This window comes from Selaginella moellendorffii, unplaced genomic scaffold (assembly GCF_000143415.4).
Source record: "Selaginella moellendorffii unplaced genomic scaffold, v1.0 SELMOscaffold_185, whole genome shotgun sequence".
NCBI classification, from domain to species: domain Eukaryota; kingdom Viridiplantae; phylum Streptophyta; class Lycopodiopsida; order Selaginellales; family Selaginellaceae; genus Selaginella; species Selaginella moellendorffii.
In genome coordinates this window covers 38,230-64,392 of record NW_003314445.1, presented here as the reverse complement: position 1 = coordinate 64,392, position 26,163 = coordinate 38,230, and the positions used below count along the sequence as shown (strand labels likewise).

General features: G+C 41.0%; 2 long non-coding RNA genes and 1 pseudogene across 2 annotated transcripts; 1 reads left to right on the top strand and 2 right to left on the bottom strand.

Annotated features, from left to right (window-relative positions):
- Positions 1–19,986: 19,986 nt before the first annotated feature.
- LOC9637528 lies at positions 19,987–20,337 on the top strand. Its single transcript, XR_002991380.1, has 3 exons — positions 19,987–20,038; positions 20,175–20,258; positions 20,315–20,337. It is a non-coding gene; the product is annotated as an uncharacterized LOC9637528 (long non-coding RNA).
- An 826-nt stretch (positions 20,338–21,163) lies between these two features.
- Positions 21,164–23,855, bottom strand: LOC9637963 (annotated as a pseudogene).
- Positions 23,856–24,161: 306 nt separating this feature from the next.
- LOC112343713 lies at positions 24,162–24,470 on the bottom strand. Its single transcript, XR_002991379.1, has 3 exons — positions 24,428–24,470; positions 24,242–24,374; positions 24,162–24,183 (listed from the first exon to the last, which is right to left on the bottom strand). It is a non-coding gene; the product is annotated as an uncharacterized LOC112343713 (long non-coding RNA).
- Positions 24,471–26,163: the final 1,693 nt, after the last annotated feature.

The following is a 26,163-nucleotide window of genomic DNA, read 5'->3' as shown; positions in this document are numbered from 1 at the left end:
TGCCTACCTTGCAAATGTGAAGCAGGAAACTGGAAGTAAACTCACATAGCAATAATCAATCTCATACTACGGAAGAGGAACTTTGCAGCTCACCTGGTAAGTTGGAAATGTTATTTTCAAAATTTAAAGAGTATATATATACAGGAATTACAATTATGATGATTCTGGAAAGGCTTTCAACATGAACCTCCTCCAAAATCTAGACCAGGTTGCTCAGAATGGCATCCTTTCGTGGAGGTCATCAGTGGGGTTTTGGATGCAAAATTCGAATTGCCACACATAGAACCAAGGATTTGGAGCTACAATTCGAGCCATCAATGGAGGTCAGGAGTGTGGCAAGGGCAGTGAGACACACGCACAGAACCGTATCTGCTTAAACAAATGTTTTTAAAAGTAATTATTAATCAACTAATTAGTTCAACCTCCCTAAAGCTGTTCCTTGGTCAAGTTTCCCTTCTAGAACATGAAGGACAAGAAGACTTAGCGAGAGAGGGGGATAGAGCATGTATACCAAGGTGTGGCAATAAAGAGACTTATTTGGAGATCATCTTCGCATTTTAAGACACCGATCACATCGTTTCTGCAGCTCTAGAAACGATCAGCGACATCAAGTCGACATTCTGCTCGCTCAACAGTTGATTATCATGGAGTTCTTGTCAATTGCGGCAGTTCTAGTGATTGCTGAGTTATTTGCTCCAGGCTTGGGTTTCCAGTGTCCAAAAGCCATGTTCTGGTTCTGGGATTCTACTGTCGATACAGAGAATGTTCAGGCAGCAGCTCCGTTTATTAGTGCTGCAGAGTATAAGCCTTATGGCATGACTTTCTTCAGTAAGCCATCGAAGAGATACTTGGATGGTTGCGTGGTTGTCGACTTTTTTGGTAATTGTGTGTGTTGATTAAACAGTGTTTGATGTTATTCGTGAATGTTTTTGCAGCGGAGGCTTTTGAGTATGAGAGATTCCTGGGTCCCATTTTGCAAAGTATTAACTTGAATTATGCCAGCGGGGTGAATTTTGTGGTCTCTGGAGCGACTGCTTTAAACACCAGCCTCGAAGTCCCACTGTACCTTCCGGTTCAGATTGACCAGTTTCTGAGGTTCAAGCAGGATGCTTACGACAGCAGACATGGTAAAGGTTATGGTTCTTCTCAGACTTTGCAAAGGTAGTGTTATTCATGGACTCCTCTGTAGGGATGCAAAAGCTAGTTCCTTATTATCATCATCTAAAGACTGCTCTTTATGTGGTTGTCATAAGTACTAACAACCTTCTCAATTCCTAGTTGTTGGAGCATAGAAGCCTTGAGAATGTAACAGTTGAGGTTGTTCCATATGTGAGAGCCCATCTCTCACGCATTATAGGTATATAAATTTTAGGTTCTAAATGTATAGTAGAGATAGTGGGTAGGTCAGGTATGGCCAACCAACTTGATATATAGTCTAGCTCCATGCATGTTTTTGTTTTGTGTTTGGCTTAGATTTAAGCTTAAGTTCTATACCATGCTAGTTGGTGAAGTACTCATATCCTTGCCTTATGCTGGTATGTTGAATCTAGCTTAGTCTAAGCCTAAGTTCTATATTATGAAGTACTTATATCCTTGCGTAAATCACCGGTATATTGAAATAGCATTAGACTTTATTTGACTTTGTTTTATGTGCTAGTTTGGGATGTTAAATGCTCTAAGACTATTCTAAATCATTCCATGTTTTTGTCCTTTTACTTTTTGGGCTGTATGCTCAAAAGTCACTCCATACTCTAGTCCCTTCACTCTTTAGCTCCATATTTAGGAGTTTGGCTCCGTTCCTTTGTTTAATTGTGCAAGGCCCTGAAACTTGGGTTCCGCTCCACTATCCTTGAATATGTGATATATGACATATGGCATATAAAGGGTTTAGGTTCTGCTTTGTGGTAATCACCATAAAATAAAAGGTGAAAACCACATGTATTACAACTTTATTATTGTGTCTATACTTGTATTGGATTTTAATAGACATTTCCTACAAGAACTCTTGCCAATGAGTAAGATAACCTTGAAGGTTCTTTTAATGATTGAAATACTGGAGAGATTGATGGTTTGAATCCATAATAATTGTTATACTGATAAATGTAGAATTAATATAAATAAAAAACTATGTTGAATATTTAGTAGTTTTTAAACCTTTTCACTATTTTAGTGGAAGTCTAATCCACATTCCTTCACAACAACAATCACAATATACAACTCCTTATCTTGAATAAGCCAATTCCATTATATGATATCAAACTTGTGGCTCATGACTGTGAAAGAATGCCTAACTTGAAGCAATACAACCCTAATAACAATATTACTTATCATTATTTATAGATTCCACCATAGTCACTTTAGCATTTGTTAACCCTTTCAGAATAATCTTTGTCTTGAAATGAAAACAATTGCCCTTTACCTTGTTTGTTTCTCCCTAGTCCAAATGAAATTTCTTAGCCTCATTGCCATTTCTATACTTTGAGCTATGATATAACAATGGTTATTTCTTCCTTGAATAGGAAACATTGGCATGCTGGTCATCATGTTGACTACCCCATAGACCATCCTGTTGACCAAAGTTGACTGAGTTGACTAACGGTTTTGGCAAAAAGATTTGAGCCTTAACAATAGCATCAGCCAATGTTTTTAGAAAATCCTTCTTGACCTTTTGGTGCACATTTATTGAGCTCAAACCTTTAATAAAACATTGCACCTTTAAAAACTTATTAGAGGTATCTATGAAACTAAGGCAAAGATTATGGAATTGATGGGCATATACATTCAAAGATAAAGTCCTTTGCTTGACCTCTAGTAGCTGGTTTATAAGATTAACCTCTTTAAACTTCTTGATAAATGAAGTGTAGAAAATATTTTTCAAATCACTTTAAGAATTTCACTTAGAATTAGCTTTGATGTAGTTCTTCCACAACAAAGAAGCATGGCCCATCAGCTTTGTCTAAAAAAAAAAATCTTCACCTTATCCTCACAAGGATTGTAAAACCAATAACTTTCCCACAATTTTAACTAAGAACCAATTTCTTAACTATCACAAATATCTAGTGATGATTTCCATTTCACAATACTATAATCCTTGACATATTTGATGTACCAATGGTAATTACGGATATGAGACTAATTCAACCCTTGAAAGTCCATATAAAATAAAAAATCTTTAATGAGATTGATGGAATCCTTAACTTTTTATATTGCACTACAACACCATCAAGAGTTTTTTCCTCATCGTCATGATTGTCATCATTAATGCCATACTCCTAATCAAGATCTATATTCCATTCATTTGCCATCCCATATTAGTGCTAAGTTCTCAATGTCACTATCTCAAGTGTCAATTGGGACCGCGAGGTGATAGAATCAGCACTTGGCCTCCATTGTCATCTTAAAGATCCTCTCGACGGAGGATCAGGAAATGCAAGTTCCAAAGAGATGAATCACGAGGGATTCCATGCACCTTAAAGAACATCCCCCACGACTCTATCATCCTTGATGAGTATCCTATCGAACAATGCAATTGCTTGCTCCATATCCCCATTGTGGGCATGGAGGCCATTGGTAGAACATGTAGAGACTAAACTATCATTGCATTGGGGCATCCCAAAGAAGATTTGGCTGGCATGATGCATGTCTTGGCCCGAGCCAAGCCCGAAGAGCTCGTTGCAGCATGAGAAAGTCTTCGCCTCATCAATCGGGGCATATGTGCTCACTATTGTCATCCAGGTCACTACCTTTGCCTCGTCATGATGCCCAAAGTGGGCATATGTGATAGCAGAATGTGACTTGCTCGCCAGGATGAGCCCAACACAGGAGGATTCAAGTGCAGGGCTCTGGGTCCCAAGCTCTATCTCCTTGCAAATCAGTGAGCGTCTTCGATGCACTCAAGAATTGATGGAGCTTCACAGCACCAATGCTGCATTCTCCACCGCAGGAAACGAAATCTTTTCACAACCAAGTGATTTTGAGCTCACTCGGTGGTTCTGGACAGATGCTTGTTTTCGCAGCTGAAGATCTTTCCTAGGAAGTGGCGACTAGATTGCCGCAGCACCACTACTTTGTGCACCTATGAAATGACATGGCCGGATCATTGTGTTGGAGGCAAGAACTTATGGGAGGAGCTGCAACTGATGATTGCTTCTTCCACCGATCACAAGTTTTTCTTCTGCGCTGTGAGCTGCCAGAAGAACATCTGGGCAGTCTTGGCAAATTGCAAGGCTGTGACGTTGATCTAGCTTGGAAGCCAAGCATCTAGTGTCAATCCCATAAGCTTCGCTGTTCAGATTCTTCGAGCTTAGATGAGCTACTAGCTAAAGATGAATAAGTTATCTAGGGGATGGTCCAAAGTTGAGTTGAGCTCAATTCAGCTCAAGTCAATGCTAGTTAACATTGTCAACCATAAGTCTTATAAGGAAATATTAAGTCAGAAAAATGTTATTTTTAGGTGAACTTGAAATTTATGAATTTAAGTATCAATGGTTCAGAGAAATTTCTATTTTTTGAATCTTTCTAATGCAATTTACACAATAAAATATTGTTTCTAGAATTAAAAGTTTTTCTGAACCCATTGAAATTTTTAGGCTTTATTGGTCCCAAATAAAATGGGAATATTGAAGTTCGAATGAACCTAAAATTTCTATTGTACATTTCAACATTTCAACAATTGACCAGAAATATATAAATAATTCAAAACACTGATTCACTCGTTCATTCTTTAGGGTTTACAGAGATGGGAAGCAAGGAAGACAAAAAACTTGTAAGTAGTTCTAGCATACAGAAATGTAAGAATGTTAATTTTGTTTCACTACCACAATTTCCATATTACATGCTTGGTCCTTTTTACTCATCTAGGAATGTAGAGACCACTGTCACTATTAATAAAAATGCTCTTGTTACTTCCGAAACAACAATCCAGAACAAGAGAAAAGAAGAAATGGACAGCACAACAAAAAACACTAATAAATCCACTCTATAAACCTTTCAATGACTTTTGTAATCCACTAAAATATTATTAAAAAAAGGTAAGTTTTTTTTATATATCTTATTCTTTTTGATATGTTTTGTCTTTGCAAAGAGTATAAGTATATATGATGTGGACAAATCAAAGAGGTAAATCTATATATGATTTTGGGATTGAAAGGTAATCTTGCAAAAAGGTATACTCACGTGCCTGTGTGCATTCGCCATTATTATATATGGCAAGCCAGCTATATAAAATAAGGTTACATATTAATTATGTGCTAGTTTTTAGCTTATAAAACCCTATAACCACTTGTCTCTCATAGTAGGTTGTAATTACTGAGATTGACAATTATGATTCAATATATTGTCATGTCATAATAAAACATCATTCTTGAGATTGAAATATAATATATTAATTAGAGAATTCTTATTGTTGGGAAGTTTAATTTTTCTTGTGTGTTGCAATGGTTAGGAAAAAGTTTACTTTTGGTCCCGAAGGCTTTTTATATGAGTCTCTACCTCCATCTCCACTCTCAACCAATAATCCATCTTCACCTCTACGCAACAATCCTCCTTTTCATTTTGAGGGTTATTATGAGGTTTTTTCCATTTGCGATCTTGAGTGCAACTTAACAAAAATTCCTTCTTTATGATATTGTTAAAAGAGTTGGATTGCCTCTAATGCTCCAAGAGTGACGTCAATAGTTTCTTCAAGATCTTGCTCCAGATATGGCAAGAGAGCTTAATGTAAATACATATTATTTTCAGTGTTCTATATGCAACTTTTATTTAAACAAGACAGATGGTTGCATGGGTTTAGTAAATTTTATTAAGCATTGTTGCAAATGCCCAAGAGCGGGCTTGGAAGGTGTGCATGCGTGGATATATAAAAAAATCAAGAAAGAATTAAAAACATACAACTATTATAATTTCATGGTGGAGAACAATATTCCATTAGTAAACACTACATCAATAAATGCTGAATATGGGATATTTGGGCCACCTTTTAATGTAATATGAAAGTCATACATAGTTTTTTCAAAATTTTAATTCTTTATGAGTAAAGTGGAGAATCTTATATTTTTGAGAATGATAGTATTCTAGCATGTATAAAGATATTATTATATATACAAGTGGTTCTGACACTGTTATAATTTTGAAGTCCCATTTTTGAGACTGACAATCTAAACTTTTAAGAACCTCTAGATCTTTTCTTAGTATAAATATCGACAAAGGATGTTTTCTCAACATTGAAATTTTAGTTTGTTTAGAGTGTAGGAATGGCTAGGGAAAATGTTATTGTTACTCGCATTTGGCCCCCATACATTTCATATAAGTCTCCACCTCCGTCTCCAACTTCTACCAACATTCCACCCTTCCCTCCACACAATTATTATTGTGAGGCTTTTCCTTTTGTAGCCCCAAGTGTGATTGAACAAGAGATCCCTTTTCCAGATAATGTTCTAGATGTTACTACTAAAGATGGATTGCCTCATATGCTTCAAGAGCGATGCCAGATATGGCTGAAACTTTTGAAAGAATGAACACATATTTTCTCCAGTGTCCCATCTGCTACTTTTATTTAGATAAAACAAAAGGTTGTATGGGTTTAGAAACTTTTCTAGAACACTATCACAACTGCCCAAGAATTGGTGTGGAAGGTGTGCATAAATGGATGTATAAGAAAATTAAAAAAGAGTTAAAAACACACAACCATTATCATTTCATGGTGAGGAACAATATTCCATTAGTAAATACTACATCTATAAGTGCTGAATATGGTATTTTGAAGCCATCTTACTGAAAATTCTAGCTACTAATAATTCTTACACTATGATATTATCCATCCCTCGCCTTTTCTTTATTAACAAAATTGTATTACCTATAGATAATAAACTCATAATACTAGTAATTATGAATTTGATAGACTGACACTATAACTCTGTCATCTCTGACATTGACACTTTCTCTGTTACTAACACTATCACTATCACTATCTGCTGCACTGACATTGTCACTATCACAATCATTATCACATTGACATATGACACATTTTTCTCATTGCAAGTGGATGCATTCAATTGTCTTTTAATGTATCATTAATAAATAGATTTTTCATACCACTCCTCAATTTACACATTGCATATGATGTGCCATGAATACCTAGGAAGACTTCTAGAAAACTAAATATATATTATATATAAGTTTTTAAAACATCATAAATTACCTCCTAGAAGCAACTGATAGAGAAGGATGAAAACCTCTAAGATGGCATTTGAAGAACTCATATTCTTCAATTGCAAACACCAATCTACCAAAGTCACATGCTGCTTCGACCATCGAACCACTACTTGCTATGCAATTGATGACGACACCCTTAGTTGGGCAATAAAGCTCAAGTAAGACATGCATCGCTGATGGAGATTGGAATTGATACCTAGACAATATGTTGTGGATGTCATCATCTATGAGATTTGGTATGATGTCAGTAAAGCTATCATACTTTGGCAAAACCCTTGCAGCACGCTTGCTATCACGAAAACCGTCATTTTCTCTTCTGCAGAACACATGGTAGGTCCACATCATAACCTGAATAATAAAACTTTAGAGATAACCAAAACAGAAAATGATTTTTTACCTTTTCTGGCATACCTAGAATGCCTTTGGTCTCGACCCCAACACTATCCATGATGCACCTGGAAGAGAACCTCTTGAAGTTGACTTGAGTTGCATACCTCATAAGGTAAAACATCCAATGGGGGTCATTTGGGAGAATGAAGGCAACTTAATTAGTTGTGTGAAGGAGAATTGCTGCCAAAAGGAATGCATCTTTCAAGTGGTCTTTAGTCAGGTTGTTCCAGCTTGGGACATCACTATTAACATTTAGAAGACCAGCTGGCATATCAAAGAGCATAAAGTTTGTGCTCTTGAGCGGTCACTTATGGATCTTCTGACAAAAGTGTTCCCATTTTTGCCGGATAGCCATATTCTTAGCATCCTCCTCAAAAGATGCCATCAATGAATTGTAGGAGCCAATAAAGATCCCAACTTCACCATAGAATGCCACTGGAGAAACATGGCAAATCTAAGGGGAGAAGACAAAGATAAGATGTGAACCTAAGAAAAATTTACATACCATCATATGGCGTGTGGTAGATGTAAGTTCCTCTAGGTCCTCTTCTCAAGCATCAAGACGAGCTAGAATGAAGTTACTCCCGACAATTTTTGCTACAACCATTTTGAGGAACTAAGAAAAGGAGAGAATTAAAAGAAATATACCTCAAGAAGTTCCTTTGTTATGGGGACGTCTTCGATGATTATCATCACTATTGACTAATTCCTCCAAATGTGAATTTGCACGCTTTCGTCGAGGTAGAACTTCTTGGACATTCTGGTTCTCTTACTCGACTTCGTCTCGAGGAATTTCTTGCAAGTTGTTCTCACCGCCATCTTCACTCTCCTCGCCATTGGCACCAACAGTGTCGACATTCTCATGGCTATTATTTTCATCATCTGGCATGTCTTCATTGTTGCCTCTTGCAGCTGCTCGGTGGGTTGGTGCATAATCTGACATCTCCAATTCTTAAGGACAAGTTCGCTTTATTGCTGCTGGAAACTTCATTGTTGTCGGGTACATGCCTCCATCTCTCACACTATGCCTTAGGAGTCATTTGCATACTAGTGTTTCAAGAGGAATGCCTCTATATTAGAGATACCTATAATAGAATATAAACAAATTGAGTATAGTTGAGAAATTATATATTACCTGAAAGCCACTCACCGCATGAAGTAAGGTTGGCCAAGTTGTTTATTAAATGGAGTCGTGCTTGTGGCCTTCTTTGGCAGCCAGTCCTCTTCGAGTTTTGTAAGCTTAGTGGTGACGAAATCCTTGAATGGAAGTTTCTCAGGATCATCCCCTATGAAAGGCGCTAGAAACATCTCCCCTTCATATACAGTTTGTGGAATGTAGATGATCCTCCTCATCACAATCTCCATCATATTGTCCAAACCTTTTTTCTCCTTCTCTGAGTCTGCTATTGAGGTCGTTCAAAATGTGTATTTATTCCTCATATATAAGCTTTGACTTTGAGATATTGTAAATAATCTCATTTGGAGTCTTTCCCACTAAGAAATAACTTTTGTGAGTAACCTTCATGTAAACGCAAATAATACGTACTTTCATGACAAGAAATCTCTGTTATGATATTAAACCACTGCTTTGAGCGTTGAGGGTTAGCCACACTAAGTAATTTCTTTACCTTTGTCTTCTTTGTGATGTTAATTTTCTTGTCAATTGTAGCTAAATACTTTGAGAGTTCTTGATTATTTTTAGCTTGATGCGACTGTGCATATACATCTTGCCTAACCTTCACCAATGGCTGAAGACAACACAAACATTCTATGATAAGAAGTATACTTGGAAGAACATACCTTACTCCACACGACTATCATAAAAGCCATTGGATTCTTGTACCATCTATTGGCATTTTGACGACCTCGTTGATGCCAAATAAGTGATGCTAAATCATCACCATAATGGCTGCGGACTGCATCCTTGTTGAGATTGGCAAGAAACAGGATCTACTCGATATCATGTACTAGGCTTTGTTTCTACATTGCAAAGTGTCCCAGCTTGCAAAATATAAATTGTTAAAAGTGATTGAAGAGGGGGAGGTACTTACGTATTAATTTTGTGGCAAGCTATCACAAGCCTTGCCACATCTAGAGATCCTCTCGCATGTACATGTCCAACCAGAACATTGATGTGATTGACAGGATCATCTCGAAAGCATTCATTGATGCACTTCATCCATGCACACCAGCGATGATTCCCGTCAATAATGTAGAACATTTTCCCCACAAATTATTGAGTCTCAGGATGGCTCATAAGCATGTTGTCAAATTTGCAGGACTTCATTTTCCAAATGTCATCCCAAACCCTCTCGATTTCCGATGACACCGAGAGGGTATTTATCATTCCTAGCTTGAAAACTGAAACAAGGAACATACCTATGTTTGTCCCAAGGCCATTCTATTTGTACAAACTATAGATGTCCATGTTGACGAAGTGAGGTGAAACAGACCGAATAATGCTTGTCTGAGTGAATCAACATAGTGGGATTTCTTGGATTATGTCTCCCGGGCCTTCCCACTTGAGAGACTCTAGAGTCATGTGAATGGCTTTCTCTTTGGTTCTTAAAACTGTCTCTTGGAAGCGCTTGTCTATAATGTATTCAGGTAGCTCCACTTCTCTTTCAGCTTCAGCTACACCTCTAGTAGCACCATTATCATATCTAGCACCCAGCTCGGGCCCAACACCCCCGTCAAGCGCACTTGGGCACTGCTCCATAATGTAGCTAGTTTCTGCCATATTTTGTGAATATGTTAAGAGTAGTGGCATTTGTGGTTGTGGCAGCAATGGTAGTGATGACAATGGTTGCAATGACGCTGTTGGTGGTGATGATGGTGGCAGTGGTGGTGGTAATGGTGATGATAGCGGTGGTGGTAATGGTGGTGATGACGGTGGTGGTAATGGTGGTGATGAAGGTAGAGGTGAAGGTGGTGGCAGTGGTAATGGTGGTAGTGGTATTGATGGCGGTGGTGGCAAAAATGGGGGTGTATGTGGACTGGAGTTATCTAGCTGCAAAGACAGTAAAGTTGTTGCTATGGAAATCCCTATCTAAAGGTCAACTTGATTGTCCATCTGGATCTCATCTTCCTCATGTCTTCTCTTTGATCCAACATCCTTCTCCTTTTATAGTTGTTTCTATTTCTGAAAAAAAAAAACTCATTATAAAATAAAAATGCATAAGAAGTAAAAATACATAAGAAGCGCGGAGCACTTGGCATGGGCACCGGTTCGCCGGCCCCCAAGCACCATGGCCAGCCCGTGCGGAGTGCCCAGCCCAAGCACTTGGCGCGTGGACTTCACGCAGGTGCCAGTTCGCCAATGTACTAGTGTAAGCAACCAAAGAGAACGACTTGATAGACGATCCATGGGGTTCAAATATAGAGGGAAAGGGTCTATGAATAAAAGTGCACCTCCTTTTCCAATCGGTTAAGGGTCTTGGGATACTTGGGGTTAAGTGTCCTTGGGTTTGAATAATACTGGGTTGGGTGACCTCCCGGGAAGTCCAAACCTTGAGAGATGGGACTGTGATGCAGGTGGTGTTAAACCATCGGTGTGACCAAGGTAAAGGGGCATGGCCTTAGCGTAACGGGCTGATATATTGGTGGTACCTTGGGAATATGGTCTTAGATATGGACCTATCCTCAAGGAGTAGTAAGTCGGGAAGACATGACTTAGATATAGACCTATCCTCAAGGAGTAACAAGTTGGGAAGACATGGCTCTCCACTACAGTTCACGTGTGAACTCGTAGGCAAGGTGGTGGATAGAAAAGGGCCAATAATGGAACGACTTTGGGATCTTGGGAATAGTGTAAGGCTTTCCTCATTGAGTGAGGATGTGATCCAGATGAGCATTTGATGCAGCAAACGGGCTAACATAGTTGTGGTAAACAACTATAGTTGGGATTATAGGAAAGATGCAGACTCCAAAACAATAAAGGAGTCACAAGTCCTCGAAATGGTAGCCAGGGCTACCTCTAATAAATGCTGGAACAACCCAAGGAGTTGGGGGTGTACTTAAAGGATGAGTTGGTATTCTCATCACATGGACAAGTGGTCCTAAGGGGCAAAAGGGTGCCCCAAGAGAACAAATCAAGTGTCGGAGTAACACTTGCAAAGATGGTCCATGTGAGTAGGACTTGAATACAAGAAGTTGTATTCTAGTGAGCTAGCACCTCAAAGGTAGGACCTCACGGGTCGTCGGATGATAAAGTCCAAACTTATGAGGTTTACATTTGGTATCGGAGTGGGTCTTGGGTCCGACTTTGTTGGTTGGATAAAGGAATCGCACCACATGTTGATTGACATCTGGCTGGTCCAATTTGCTCCTGCTGGGCTCGACTCGAGGGGTAGGGTGTCAAGAGAGCGGGGCTCTCGGGAGAGCTGCGGCTCTCAGCTTTCGTTCACGAGGGCGTGAACTTGCAGGGAAGCGTGGTGGATTGTAAGCAACCAAAGAGAACAACTTGATAAACGATCCATGGGGTTCAAATATAGAGGGAAAGGGCCCATGAATAAGAGTGCACCCCCTTTTCCAATCGGTTAAGGGTCTTGGGATACTTGGGGTTAAGCGTCCTTGGGTTTGAATAGTACTGGGCTGGGTGACCTCCCGGGAAGTCCAAATTCAGGAGCTTACAACCAGCCCACGCCAAGTGCCTGACCCAGGCACTTGGCACACGGACTTGGTGCGGGTGCCGGTTCGCTGACGTACCGGCCCGTGATAAAGTGCTATGGCCGACCAGTGCCAAGTGCCCAGCCCGAGCACTTGGCGCGGGCGCCAGTTTGACAGCTTACCGGCCAGCCCCTATAGCACACGTGGTTTTGACCCTTTATCCTATGGTGATTTACCATAGGATAACACCATGAAGCGGAACCTAAACCCTCTTTGTGCCATGTGATAGATGCCACGTGTCACATACCACGTGTCCAAAGGAACGTGGTGAGGAACTCAAGGTTCAGAGCCTTGGGCCACTGAACGAAGGAACAGTGCCAAACTCCCAAGCATGGAGCCAAGGAGTGACAGAACCGAACCATGGAGCAACTCCCGAGCATACAGCCCAAGGAGCGAAGGGACAGAAGCCCGGAGTGACTTGGAACAGTCCTAGAGTAACGAGCATCCCAATGCTAGGATGAGCACGCAAAACGGAGCCAAACGGAGCCAAACGGAGTCTAACACTATTTCAGCATACCGGTGGCCTAACGCGAGGATATGGGTACTCCACCAGTTAGCATGGTGTGGAGCTTGGGCTTAGACCCAAGCTGGACATAAAACAAGGATAGGCACGCAAGCGGGAGCTAGACTATGCCTCAGGTTGGTCGGCCATGCCCGACCTACCCATTATCCCTATTATACATTTGGAACCCCCCACAGCGCGCCCCCCCCCCCCCCCCCCCCCTTGAGGAACACACGCTTTGGGCTTTCACCCCAAGCCTCCCTTAGTATCAGGAGTTAGTGTCTGGGACAAGCTTGAAACTTACTAAATATGGAATGGTGTTAGAATGCGAATTTGGACACGGGACAAACACCATTGTGTTCTGGCCAATCTCTACATTTCGTAGATATGCCAAATGAGCAAATCTAGACACTTTCCATAAATAGCATTTGAGACCGAAATGAGACTAACACAAAGGGCATGATAACGAGGGTGTTTGGCAGACACGGTAAGCTATCATCTAGCGATATTGAGGGACCAAGCTCAATATCGCGGGGTTCCCAACACTAGCAAGTGCAAGTCAACGAATGAGTTTCTTTAACCAGGTCAAGTATGCTTAACTAAATAGACACTTAGGAATTCCTTCATTATGCTCATCTGGTCAAGTGCACACGCGAAGACCAGTTTCTCAACTAGCTTAGGCGGAGACTGATAACTAGTCCAGCAATACCGACCTCCTGCCATCGTGGCAATAAGGTAAGAGTGTCCGTAAGGACTAGTTGACAGGTAACTTTCGATACCCGAAGTCACATTCGCGACAGCCTCCAAGTGCCTTGGCCCGCCCCCAAGTGCCTTGGCCGGCCTGTGCCAAATGCCTGGCACTTGGCACGGGGACTTGGAGTGGGCGCTGGTTCGCCAGCATACCAGCCCACGCCAAAGTGCCATGGCCGGCCTGCACCAAGTGCCCTGCCTAGGCACTTGGATTTGGTGCTTGGGGGCGGGCTGGTTTGCTGGTGAACCGGCCCACCCCCAAGTGCAGTGGCCGGCCCGTGTGAAGTGCCCAACCTGGGCACTTGAAATGGGGACTTGGTGTGGGCACTTGGCAATGGCAGCACTGGGCACAGCGGTGGCAGCGATGGGCACTATAGCAGCAGTGCTGGGCGTGGTGTGGCATGGCGTGGGTGCGGCAGCGCTGGGCATGGCATGGGAGTGACTAGAGGAGTAAAAAACTTACTCTTGGCGGCATTCTATTTGATGCCGATGGATCCCACAATCACTCCCAATCTCCAGCTCTACTAACCCTAATGCTGGCAGCCGCCCTAACCCTAACCTAGCTTCATCACAGCCGTTCATCGTGGATGCAGTAAATCTTCATTACATTCTGCAAATATTTGCTAGCAATGTACAATTTCTATTTCGTCCTAGATTTGATCACGTGACAAAGTCCTTTTGAGTTTTAATTTAATAATAAAGGTGTGCTCTAATATAACTATGCCATAATGTGGAAATAATGTCACAGATGCATGTGTTGAATTAATCACAATATGAAATTATAAATGAGAATTATGCGTTTTTTGCAAGTCATAGAATCTTGTCAGAAAATATAAGATTATTAAATTGTAAGATGTTATTTCCAAAGCAGTGTATATAGATAAGTTACTATAGGTGATAGATGGTAGTAAAAAGATGGAATATATTTAAATGAGTTCAGAAAAATGTGTTGATTTCTGGCTTTAATGAAGTACTGAAAATATGTACAATATTTAATTTGTTTGGCAACAATTGGTTAATGGTAGATCCTAGAATAAAATCATTCCTATCTTTCATATTTTGGCACATGCTTGAGGTGATATTTCTTTCCGTTCTACCAAAAGTTAGTCCATATAATAACTTTGAGCATGTTTTTGAATTTAATGTATACAGACTTTTAATATTGTACACCATAGTCCTTTATACTTCATACAAAATTTATTATAACAACATTATTCGATGTTAGATTCTAAAATAAAATCACCCTTTCTTTTCACATAATGGCATAGCACATGTTTGAGGTGACATTTCTTTATAAAAGTTTAGAGTTCCGAAATCTAAAGGCAACAAAATGGGGAGTTTCCTTTTGCATTACCAAGATCACCCATCACTTTCTTTCTCCCAAAGTCTTATTTCAGAAAGTTTTCTTTGCCGATGTTTCGATCTTTCTCTTAGTTCTATTTCATTGGAGGCTGTGATTCTCAACAACATTGGTGTAGTTGAACAATTGGAGTTTCTTCTTTCAAGTGTAGGTGAAAGTGGATAACATTGAGATTTGCAACATTCCAAGTCGAAGAAAATTCGAGTTTTTGGATCTCCAATCAAAGTGCAAAGCTGCAATCTTGCCAAAGTGAATGTGAAGCAAGAGTCGGTCATCATCATTTCTTCCTCTTTTAGTTCTAGTGGAGATGTTAGTCCAATGCGAACCAAGAATTTCCAAATTCCAATTTTACCAATATTCAAAGTTGTTTGCAATGTTTTCTAGTTTTCCCACTTCTCTATCGATATGCGTTCCTTTTTGCATAGGCCCGTTAGCGAGCTCCATCTACATACAATGGCAATATCTTCTTTAAACTACCACCTCTTGTCAACTCAAAACAGAAGGGGATGGAGACTAAGTAAAACATCCACAACTGATGCAAGATCAAGACCACACATTTCCAGCATTTCGAAGGCATAATGTCCATGGTTCATTGTGGTGGGTATTTTGATTGTGTGAATAAAGCATGCAATCGAGAGCGCGGTAAAAAATCCACATTTTTTTAAGGATCTACAACCAATCCTTCCATTTATGACACTATTGGTGTTGAATTCAAGTGTTGGTTTTGCAAGAATGCTCCATTGTGTCATGCCATCTATGGGGCCAAGATGTACTATTTTCTTCCACAGAATGGAGAGGTTGGTAGAGTTGCAGTACATATTGGCACACACACATCCAATGCAGGAAGGGATACAAAGGAGTTTAATCAACTGTTTCAAAAATGCAGTGCAGATAGAGACTGTGAAAAACTCATCTACAACTCCAAAGCATGTTCAAAAGACAGTGCTCAAGGATTTTATCGCAAACACTTTACTTAATTCGGACTGCAAGAATACTCAACTGGATGAGACTAGCTTGCGGGAGTTACTATGACATATGGAACCTACAACTAGCCTCAGAAGGTATGAAAATATTATTACATACTTTTTAATAATATCTCTCTTACATTTTGTTTTATTTAGGATAAAGTCTTGGATGTGTGAATCTCGAGAGGGGAACTCCAATAAAAAATCGACTCAATCCTTGAATTAAAACGGACTTGTCCCTATAAGTTTATCCATGAGAGTTTATTTCCAGATCAAGTCATTAGTGAGTAAGAGCGTCTCTTCATTTTTAAAATGTCTATCATGGGCCCCGCCTCTGGTATAGATCTTGTTTCCCGAATGGATATGTCTGGGTTGAGTGACCTTGCTAATGCATGGGTACATTTTGACCATATGGAGCGGGTGGCAGGTTGGACAACCATGGGAGCTCATGTGTATGATCTGAGGTAGTTTTTTTTTCTCATTATCTTAAAATGGTTTTAAGCATTACCCTTTTTCACAAGCTACATTGTAACTTGACAATTGCAACAGCAGAGTTTAAAGTACAAGACCAAATGGCTCAGGAAATATTTTGGAAGTCCCTCTCCGACATTGTATTGAAACGGACTAGTAAGCCTGCCAACTTTTATAGTTTCATGGCAAATGGGGCTGGGGCTAATTGGAATGGTATCCGGGTAATCTTTGGGAATGGTCAACCCTTAGAAGGTCGTGAAAAGACTTGTGAGTTCCATTGGGCTCAGAGCCTAAACCAATAGTGCCACCTTATCAAACCAAATTTCCAATTAACATTTAAGGAATTGTGCAAACAATGGTAGGCTGCACCTTTTGAAGAAAAGCATGAGGCAAAAACAAAAAAGATCTGAATATGGTGGCATGAAGATGGCCATACTGACGTAAATTGTTTACCACAATTTGAGTCATGGTTGGGGTGGTGGGAAGTTAAAATGTTCCAATGGGGACATCACTCTTTTCAGGTTAGTTGTTCTTTTTTTCCTCTCTTTTTATTGCTTTTTAATATTATCTTTTTATAAAGATCAACCACTTGAGGATCTTGTATACACCCCAACTGTGAATCTCTTAGAGAGTAAGTATTGGAGCTAATGTTCTTCTGAGGTAAGGAAAAGGAAAATGAGTTTATATGAAGCATGTCTATAAGATTTGATACGCATTATAGAGTAGTCTTCAAAAGCCTTGGCATTTGAGGAAGGAAGATACATGGGAACAAGACCTTCAGTTGAGATGTTATACAATTGGATGAAGAAGAAAGTGACTCCACCAACACGAATAGTGGCAATTGTAGTGGAGGAAATGGTCCATGGCACATCTATAGAGTACACTCCTTGGGCTTCTATTAGTGACATGAAGACCGTCTACTCAAAGCGTCGCTTTTCCTTTGCTAGTGCAAATGTTGGCACCGATCTTAGAGCAAAAAGCTCTCACAGGCCTAATGTTGAGTATCATTCTACTCCAAGACATCACCCCCAAACTGAGCCACCTCAAGTGGCTGATGAAGAAAGTGCATCATAGCAGGTTGAAATTGCTTATTGTAGTGTGGAGCCGAATCAATGGGCAATCCGTCGAGTGCCAGCAAAATCAAATGTAAGGTGTATAGGGATGCTTCTGAGGGGCAAGTGTTGGGCTTGGATCCGTGGTGACAAGTCTACTTCTGTTCTAGCCCCATATTTCCATGGGGAATGAAAGCAAATAGGATTTTCAAGATGGTGTTGGCTATATTGCTGCAACACTAATGTCAACCATATAAAGCGACTTGAAGACACTATAGTGACTAAACTTGATGCAATACCTAAAGAATGGCCGGTTGTTAATGGGGTTGAGCTCACCTCGGATGAGATTAAAAACCTTAAGAAATCTGGTTTCAATCTTAAAAGGAGAGTTGGAGACATGAGTGATAAAACTAGGACTATTCCTATAGAGATGCACAGGGGCTAGTAAGAAAAGGTAAAGTAGTTAAATTTATTGGAACCGTCTCCAAGTAAAAGCAAGGTAAAATAAACTTGGCTCAAACACTTGAGTGTGAAATTCTCTCTATAAAATACATCATTGCGCTTGCAAAGGAGTACATAGTTAAAACAGAAAGTGGAAAGTACACAATTGCCATTCAAGACTTTCCTTCTTGCATATGTCCAGACTTTACGAAGCGTGAGGAATATAAGAAGGCATATGCTCCTTGCAAGCATATGTACTACATCTTTATTAACATCTTGCACCAAGATCCTAAAGTGGATATTTATATACACCAAGCAAGCCTTACTATTGCTGAGTTGTAGAAAATTTTTAGAGCTCATTAGATTTTCCAGCACTATCGATGTTTATTCTCTATCAATAATATAAACTTATTATACCTTATATAATTAGTAAAATATTTTATTATTTCACTTTTCATTTTATATACTTGCAAGTGTTTTTTTCGCAATACTGCCCATAGTATTCGTGAGTTTCCATTTTTGTCTTTACCATCTCAAACAATATTTCATGGTAGTTTTTCGGATGCGTGATGTTGCAATGTGTTGTGAGAGCATATATAGTATCATAGTTGTTTATTTTTTCCTTTCAAATGGTTATATAGCCTTATATAGAATCTTAATTCAAATTTAATAATTTTAAAATTCTGACAAACCTGACATTTACTAGCCAAAAAGCATAGAGTACAAATTTAAAGAAGTGACAAGAATACTTTTTTTGCAAACATTTTATTTTATATTCTAACAAATGTCCCTATCATTGCATATAGTAAATATTTAAATTATTAAAACAAGAAATGTCCTTTAGAACATTTTTATCTATATAATTTATAAAGAGTTATAAAATTATTAGGTTTGCCATAACTTTAAAATTTTAAAATTTATAATGTTTGTACTAAATTACAATTGAAAATTGAGTTCAACTTATGAGCTCAACTCTTCAGCTCATGAGCTCAAATATGGTCCAAACTCATTATTTACAAGAATGTCATGTTTGCAGATGAAAAGTTCTATAAAATGGTTTTTTTCTGTGTGAGTATGGTTGAGGTCTATTGGGAGGGCGAGGAGGAAGCGGCCGGTCCGCTCAGGTGGCATTACAATGCTCCAGGGCCGCAAGAGCTTGATTCGGGTTGTAGGGAAGCGGCAACGCAGTGTGTCACTCCAGGATGCTCCGCCAGCTCAGGTGAGTGATCGAGCTTGTAATCTTTTTCTTGCAGTGCTGTGATGTCAAACAGCTTAGCTTGTTGTGACTGCCCTGTGTGTGGGAAGCAAACGTGGGAATGAACTTCTTGTCAGTTGCCATAGTTTGCTCTGTTTTGATTCAAGCAGGTTGATCGATGGTTGTCTTGTCCAGATACTTGCCTGCCAAGTGGGAAGAAAAACTGGTTCCAGATGTCTTCCAGACACACTTCAGGTTCTTGTTTCATTTTCTTGTGGACTTCATCTGCTCTTGTTGTTTGCACGTTGCAAGAGGCTCTTTGTGTTGAAAAAACCTTGTTTTGTGTTATTTCGCAGAGACTGCACCATTGGACTTGTGCATGGATTTCTTTTTATCCAGTCCGAAGCTCGCTTATTGAATCTCCTTTTCAAGCCATATGCGATGGTGGAGCTAGGAAACTCGTCGTGGGGAGGGTTAACTGGGAGAATGAAGACCTCCACACAATTACGGGATTGTCAGTGATTCATATGCTTCTTGCAGAAGACCAAGGAGGGTAAAACTTGTCGAAGCCAAGGGTCCGGGAGATTGCTTGTCCGAGCAACAGGTGGCCTGGTTTCTTATTCTCTCGGATGCCAGGCATGCTATGCATGAGCTCCTCGGCCTCCTCCAGCCCTCCAGACTTGGTGAGAACGTCCACAAGGCAATGCTTGAGATAGAATGCCTCACTTGTAGCGCTATGCCTCGTGGAACATTGCTCACCTTAAAGGAAGGATTGCGTTCCAAGGAATCTGATTTAGATTGGAAGATGAAGGGCTGAATGTTTCCATTGGAATCTAACGATTGAGAAGATCTTTCAAATAGATGTGATACGAACTCACTTCTGGTTTCTGTTTTTTCTCTTGCAGGCATAGTCATAACTGGTGGCATTTAGAGCTTTGTCATCTAGAGGGTGGTCCAGCTGAGAACGTGCTACGCATATTTGACACCCGTATATGGGGAGACCGCGAAAGAGCTGAAAGGGATACATTTGCGGTAAGCTCTCTTAACAGAAAAATCCAACACTAAGTAATCAATATGTACAGGGATTGAAGAAAATATACTAGTAAATGGTTGCTCTTGCAAATACAAAAGAAGATCTAGATGCTAAGACCTCTATTGTAATGTGCAGGTGAGCTTAAACGCGTTGGAATTTTTGCTGTGTCTTCAATCAAACAGATTTGGAGATCACATCACGAAGCTCTTTGTGGACAAGGTACGTGGGCTGGCGGCGATTTTTGAACTTATATTTTCCTTACTTTTTGTGTTTAGTCCACATGATTTTCTGGTCCTTTCGTCACTGGTTCGAAGCTCTTTATTGCAGAGGCCAAACAATTACTCTCATATTTGAATCAACGCTGAGAAATGTTGTCAAAGTGACCTCACTCTGATTCTCATCAGAGCATAAATGATCGGTTCTACAGAGGAGATTCACCAAACGATAGTCTCAGCAATCAATGCTGATTTAGTTTGTGTTTGTGTGCTCTAAGTTGTGTTCGTTATTTTTGACCTGTCAGATTGCTTCGGCATTGTATGAGTATGGCTCCAGCAATGAAAGTGCTGTCTCTTCACTCTTGGGATCAAAATTTAGTGCTAGGGAGCTCAAGGTTTGCCTGTGTATTCATTGTCCTTGCTCTGCTCTCCCAGGTGATTGGAGCCTCAAATGAACAGATGAGAGTATTTGGACATCTGTGGGCAACAGCAAGCTCAAATCTGATGGTAATGTAAGATTGATAATATAATTTTCACTATATAAGTATTATATTTTTAGAGCATATAGCAAATTGGTTACCAACAGGTTTATGTTTACTGTCCGTACCTACTCGACATTTCTATTCAGCAGAGGCTGATCCAATCCCCGAGGGCAATTACATTTACAATCTGCCGGAACATATGACACAAACCACAATAAAATTCCAAGAATATTTCATGGCTTTAAAGCTGTAATGCATTAAAGGTTGGGAGGTTGGCCTAAGGTTTACTCCTCGTTCATTTTATTGGTATTGGAGTGGCTGTGTGTAGGGCACAATGGATTCTTCACAGTCCACAATGGGTGCTTACTGGTTCTTATGACTTGAGGCCTGCGCAGCCGTCTCGGGCCCGGCACTACTCGGTGTAGCCGATCTAGGATCGATCATTCATCGTCTTGGAGACCTTGCAAAGTTCCACTGGAACATTAGCGTCCGAGAGAATAAGAAACCAGGCCACCTGTTGCTCGGACAAGCGATCCCCTGGACCCTTGACTTCCGCCAGCTTTGCCTCTTTCTCCTTCCACAGCAGAAGATCAGGCATTCCAGCCGTCCAGTTACTGTGGTCTTCTGCAAGAAGCTTGCAAATCGCCGACAATCCTGGACCTCCGATACAGACCGTTATTGTTTGAAGGAGTACTTCTCCCAGTTTACCCCGCTACATGATGTCCCGTAGTGCTCTGCCCAAGTCTCAGCCACGAGTTGCCTAGCTCCACCATCGCGTATGGCTTGAAGACGAGATTCAATAAGCGAGGTTCGGACTGGATAGAATGAATCCGTGCACAAGTCCAATGGTGCAGTCTGCAAACAAGAACTGTAGAGCAACCACGATAAAATGAAACAAGAACCTGAAAAGGTGTCTGGAAGACATCTGGAACGTCTGAAAAGATAACATCCCACATGAGCAGCCCGAACAATGTCAGCCATATGCCGCTTTCTGAATGGACTCCTTTCCAGCCGCCTCCATCTTCTCCGGCATAGTATTGAAGTGCCAGGTCCTCCACACTGCATTGTTGCCCATCGTAGCCATAAAATCTGCTCTTCATTCCATTGGCATTGTTTAGCGGCCGTCCCATAATCGTCACCTTCAGAAACAGAGTTGTAGCTGAAGGCCAAATATCTGGAAGACACAGTACGTACCACCTTGTGTTTTTTCTTTAAAAGCGCTGCATATGGAGGTACTGTCTACCTTCTAGGAAGTTTTCCTAGTCGGAGAACCCTCCGTTGCAAAGCGATACGATCCCCTCCTCGGACGTTGAAATCGTTTAATCCGTTTTCTGCAACGAGCAGGCTCTCTTCTAAACGCTGTAAGTGCTCCAAGTCAATAGATAGCCGGAGAGTCCAGTATCCTCTCCGTCCAGGACAATACTGCATGCTAAGGAGCTGCTTGAAGAGGTTTACAGCTTCAGCGTATCTGGTCAAGAGCCAGTTTTCGTTCAAAAGTATTGTCCGCCATTGGTGAAAGAGCGTACCTGCGTTCTTTCTCCAGAAACGATGCAGCCACAGTACAGATTGTTGCATACACCCATGCAGCCGAAAACCGTGCTAAAAATGGATGCTTGATCTCGGTGTGTGCATTGATCAATTCGAGTGTAGTCCTTGCTTTTCGAAAAGAGGAGTTTAGAGCCTCAGAATTACCAGCTTCCAGGGACATGTCAACCACCTGAGCCAATTGCAATGCCTGAAAACTTGACGGTCAGACAAATTTTATAACAAAGTAGGAACGGACCTGCTCATACGCCAGAAAGTCCTCTCGAGAAGCAAAGACTGGCATTGTTCTAGCGCACCTATAGCTTGGATAGTTGATCCTTCCAATATCCACAAGAAGAAAAACATGGAACTCCTGCTCACCGTTTAGAAAGAACAGCCTCTGAATAAATAAATAAATAAATAAATAAATTGCTCAGCATCAGCAGTGTAACACTTTGGAGAGGATGTCAACTGACCTGTAAACGCCAAAGTAGAACTTCAACTGTTTCGGCTATTCGAATGCATGGGCCGGTTGCTTCACGAATTAAAGCCGTTAGATTACTGCTGCCAAGTATTTCACGCTTGTATAAAAAACCAATGATCACTTGCTACTTACAAATGCAGCGAAATCAATGCATCTCGAATTGCTGTAATAAGCTGAATCTTTTTCAAACTTAGCGTAGCACTTTTGATCTGTAAGCAGGAACAGAAATAAAAACAAGGAAGAAAGTCTTAGAAGTAACTACCATGATTTTGCTGTTCACTGCCAAATCTTTGAGCTCTTGTACAGTCAGATGTTCAAGCAACTCAGACGAATTGACGTCCGCGTCGAAAACTAAGTAGCGTCTCTCTGTTACAAGGGAGCAAACATATTATGAAGTCCACGATGAAAGAAATTGAGTACCGACTAACTCATGGACTGCAGAATTTGTGTCACCAATATCTTCATAGAAGATGTTCTGAAGACGGAACCATGGCCCTGCAAAAACCACTGTCTCCCTTGAGTCACAGTTTGTGCGACGGCGTCGAGCTTACCCTTTCGTTGAGCCAATCTTACAAAAAGGCGCTGTCCATCAGACGAGATTGAACGAAATGCCTCGAGAAGTTCGATCTCGTCTGGAGTAAAGAGATGGAGATCCCGTTCCAATACCACTTGGAGCATGTAGAGAAAATTCTGTTGGTATCGACAGCCGTGGTCTTGTCCCTTGTCAGCTGCATCCATCAGACGGCTCCATTTGACAGCCAGCACTTTTTCTTCTGAGAGACTTCCAATAGTCCGACTCTGGATCTCACGCAAATCAAGCTTGAGGCGTGCAGCTTCCGATGTACTCTCGGAGACATATCCCTGAAAGCTTTGTGAACAATTGAAAAACGCCCCAGAGATTATTACCTGAACGTCTACCACGCCTTTGTCCATGAGAGGAGACAAATAACGCGAAAGCTCTTTTGGAATATGTCCCAGCGAAAGCCCATCCGCCGTAAGCACCTGGCGCAATGTTGTTGTCAGCCATGAAACACGTCCATTCAGTCAAGTTTACCTTCACAGCGTATGTATCCATGGGATTTTCTGGTTCCCTTACCAGGTGAACTCGCATCCCAGATTGGCACTCGACGTCTCTGTGGTACTTGCGCCCAGCAATCCTTGCCTCCAGGCAGCCATTGTAAATATCTCTAGTTTCACTGTTGAGCTCTGCCGGAAGGACACGTCGGGCTCCTCAAAGCATTCAAGAGTAGAAGAAACTTCCGGTTTCGGAGACCCTGCCACCGTGTTACAGTCGACCCCAGTCTCGAGCGGAGGAGACTGCTGGATTGCTAGTACGCAGTTTCCGCTTTCCTCGTACTCTATCTTTTTCGACAAGTTGAAGTGAAAGAGTGTATGCTGGACACTGTTCTTCTTTTTCTTCCCACTTTGCAGGCAAGTATCTGAACAAGAGAAACCATCGATCAGCGTGCTTGAATCAAAACAGAGCAAAATCCAAACCAAGATGGCAGTTGACGAGAAGTTCATTCCCGCGTATTTGCTTCCCACACACAGGGCATTCCACCCAGTCACAACAAGCTAAGCTCAGGCCTCCTTTTATTTCCAGCGAAACATCACCGCACTCCAACACTTCCTGCAGGAAAACGATCACAGATCCACCCAAGAAATAGAAGCTCGATCACTCACCCGAGCCGGGAGTGACACATTGCGCTGCCGCTTCCCAACACGAATCAAGCTCTCACGGCCCCGGAGCATTGCTGAGATTACCGCATGGAACACCGCCTAGGACGCTTCCTCTTCGCAGACCTAAACCCTAGCCAAATCAAATATTTCCCTCCATTCCTTTGAATTCACTAGGGCTCTTTATGATATTATCTTATTTTAGTGCACAATGAATTTTAATAGATGCCTTCAAAGTTTGGTCACTTGTATTACGAGCAAGTTCTTCTTTGGTCACTTGTATTACAAGCAAGTTCTTCTTAGCGTGCTTCGACCAAGGAGAGAAGTTAATATCTACACGGCATTTCAAGGCTATGAAGTCCGTATAAATCGCAATCCCACTCAAGGCCCCAAAATTCCATTGCACAACCACGGTTCTCATACTATCATTTTAAGTACCATGGCATTAGTCATGATAATGTTTATGCTATGCCTTTCAGGATTTTCTCCGTTCTCTACACTAGCATCTCCCTCTAGCATTATAACTGAGTCTGTGTTTAGGAAGTTCTTCCCATCCAACATTGCGAATCCTTTCTACAAATACAACGATTTCATTGCGGCAACAAAAAACTATCCCACGTTTGGAAGCACGGGGAGTCTTGATGTTCAAAAGAGGGAACTGGCGGCCTACTTTGCAAATGTGAAGCAGGAGACTGGAAGTAAACTCGGATAGCATTTATCCATTAATATCACTAATGTCTTGAAGTTTGTATATGGTTGCTTGGCTGTAGCACTGCAATACATTTGAGATCAACCGAAACAACGTCTATTGTGACACTAGTCGTGGGATCCCATGTCCTGCAGGTACAAAGGCTTACTATGGAAGAGGACCTTTGCAGCTCACCTGGTAAGCTGGAAATGTTATATTCAATATTTAAAGTGTATATATACAGGAATTACAATTACGATGCTGCTGGAAAGGCTTTCAACATGAACCTCCTCCAAAATCCAGACCAGGTTGCTCAGAATGGCGTCCTTTCGTGGAGGTCATCAGTGTTAGGTTTGCTTGACCCTGACTTCAAGACAAAAGCAATCAATCTTCTTGACAGGTACAAAGATATTTTTGCTTGATCAAATATAGATTTGCGAGGAATTCCTCCTGAGATCTACATGCACCGAATCGCTACCTCAAATTATACCAAGAAAGCAAGTAGCCTATCGAATAAACCCTAACATGCAAACGAAAGTTAAAGAAGAACTTGACAAGCTTGAGAATGCTGGCTTCATCTACCTAATTCAAAACCTGAAATGGCTATCACCACTTGTCATTATTCTCAAGAAAAATGGCAAACTCAAAGTCTACGTCAACTACAAAAGGCTCAATAATGCAACCCAAAAAAACACCTTCCCAATTCTACTGGCTACTACAGAGACTTGAACTCAACACTGTAGAGCAAAGGGCAAAACCCTAACTCTAGCATTTGCGGCTATATCTCCAAGCACCGAGATCAGGATCTACAACACCGAAATCAAGCTATAGGCCTCTATGAGTTCTCCCGCATCATAGAGAAAGAGTACAAGATTGACATTGCAAAGAAAATGCTTCCAGCTTTTCGAGAAGAAATGGTGTGTGCCCAAGAACTCAAATATATTTTCACCACGGGCTACATTGCAGGGGTAGTCAAGCTTCCAAACAACAGAAAGCAAGTCACATCCATGTTGCAAACAAAAGGGATGCCACCGGGATGCATCAAGATCATTGA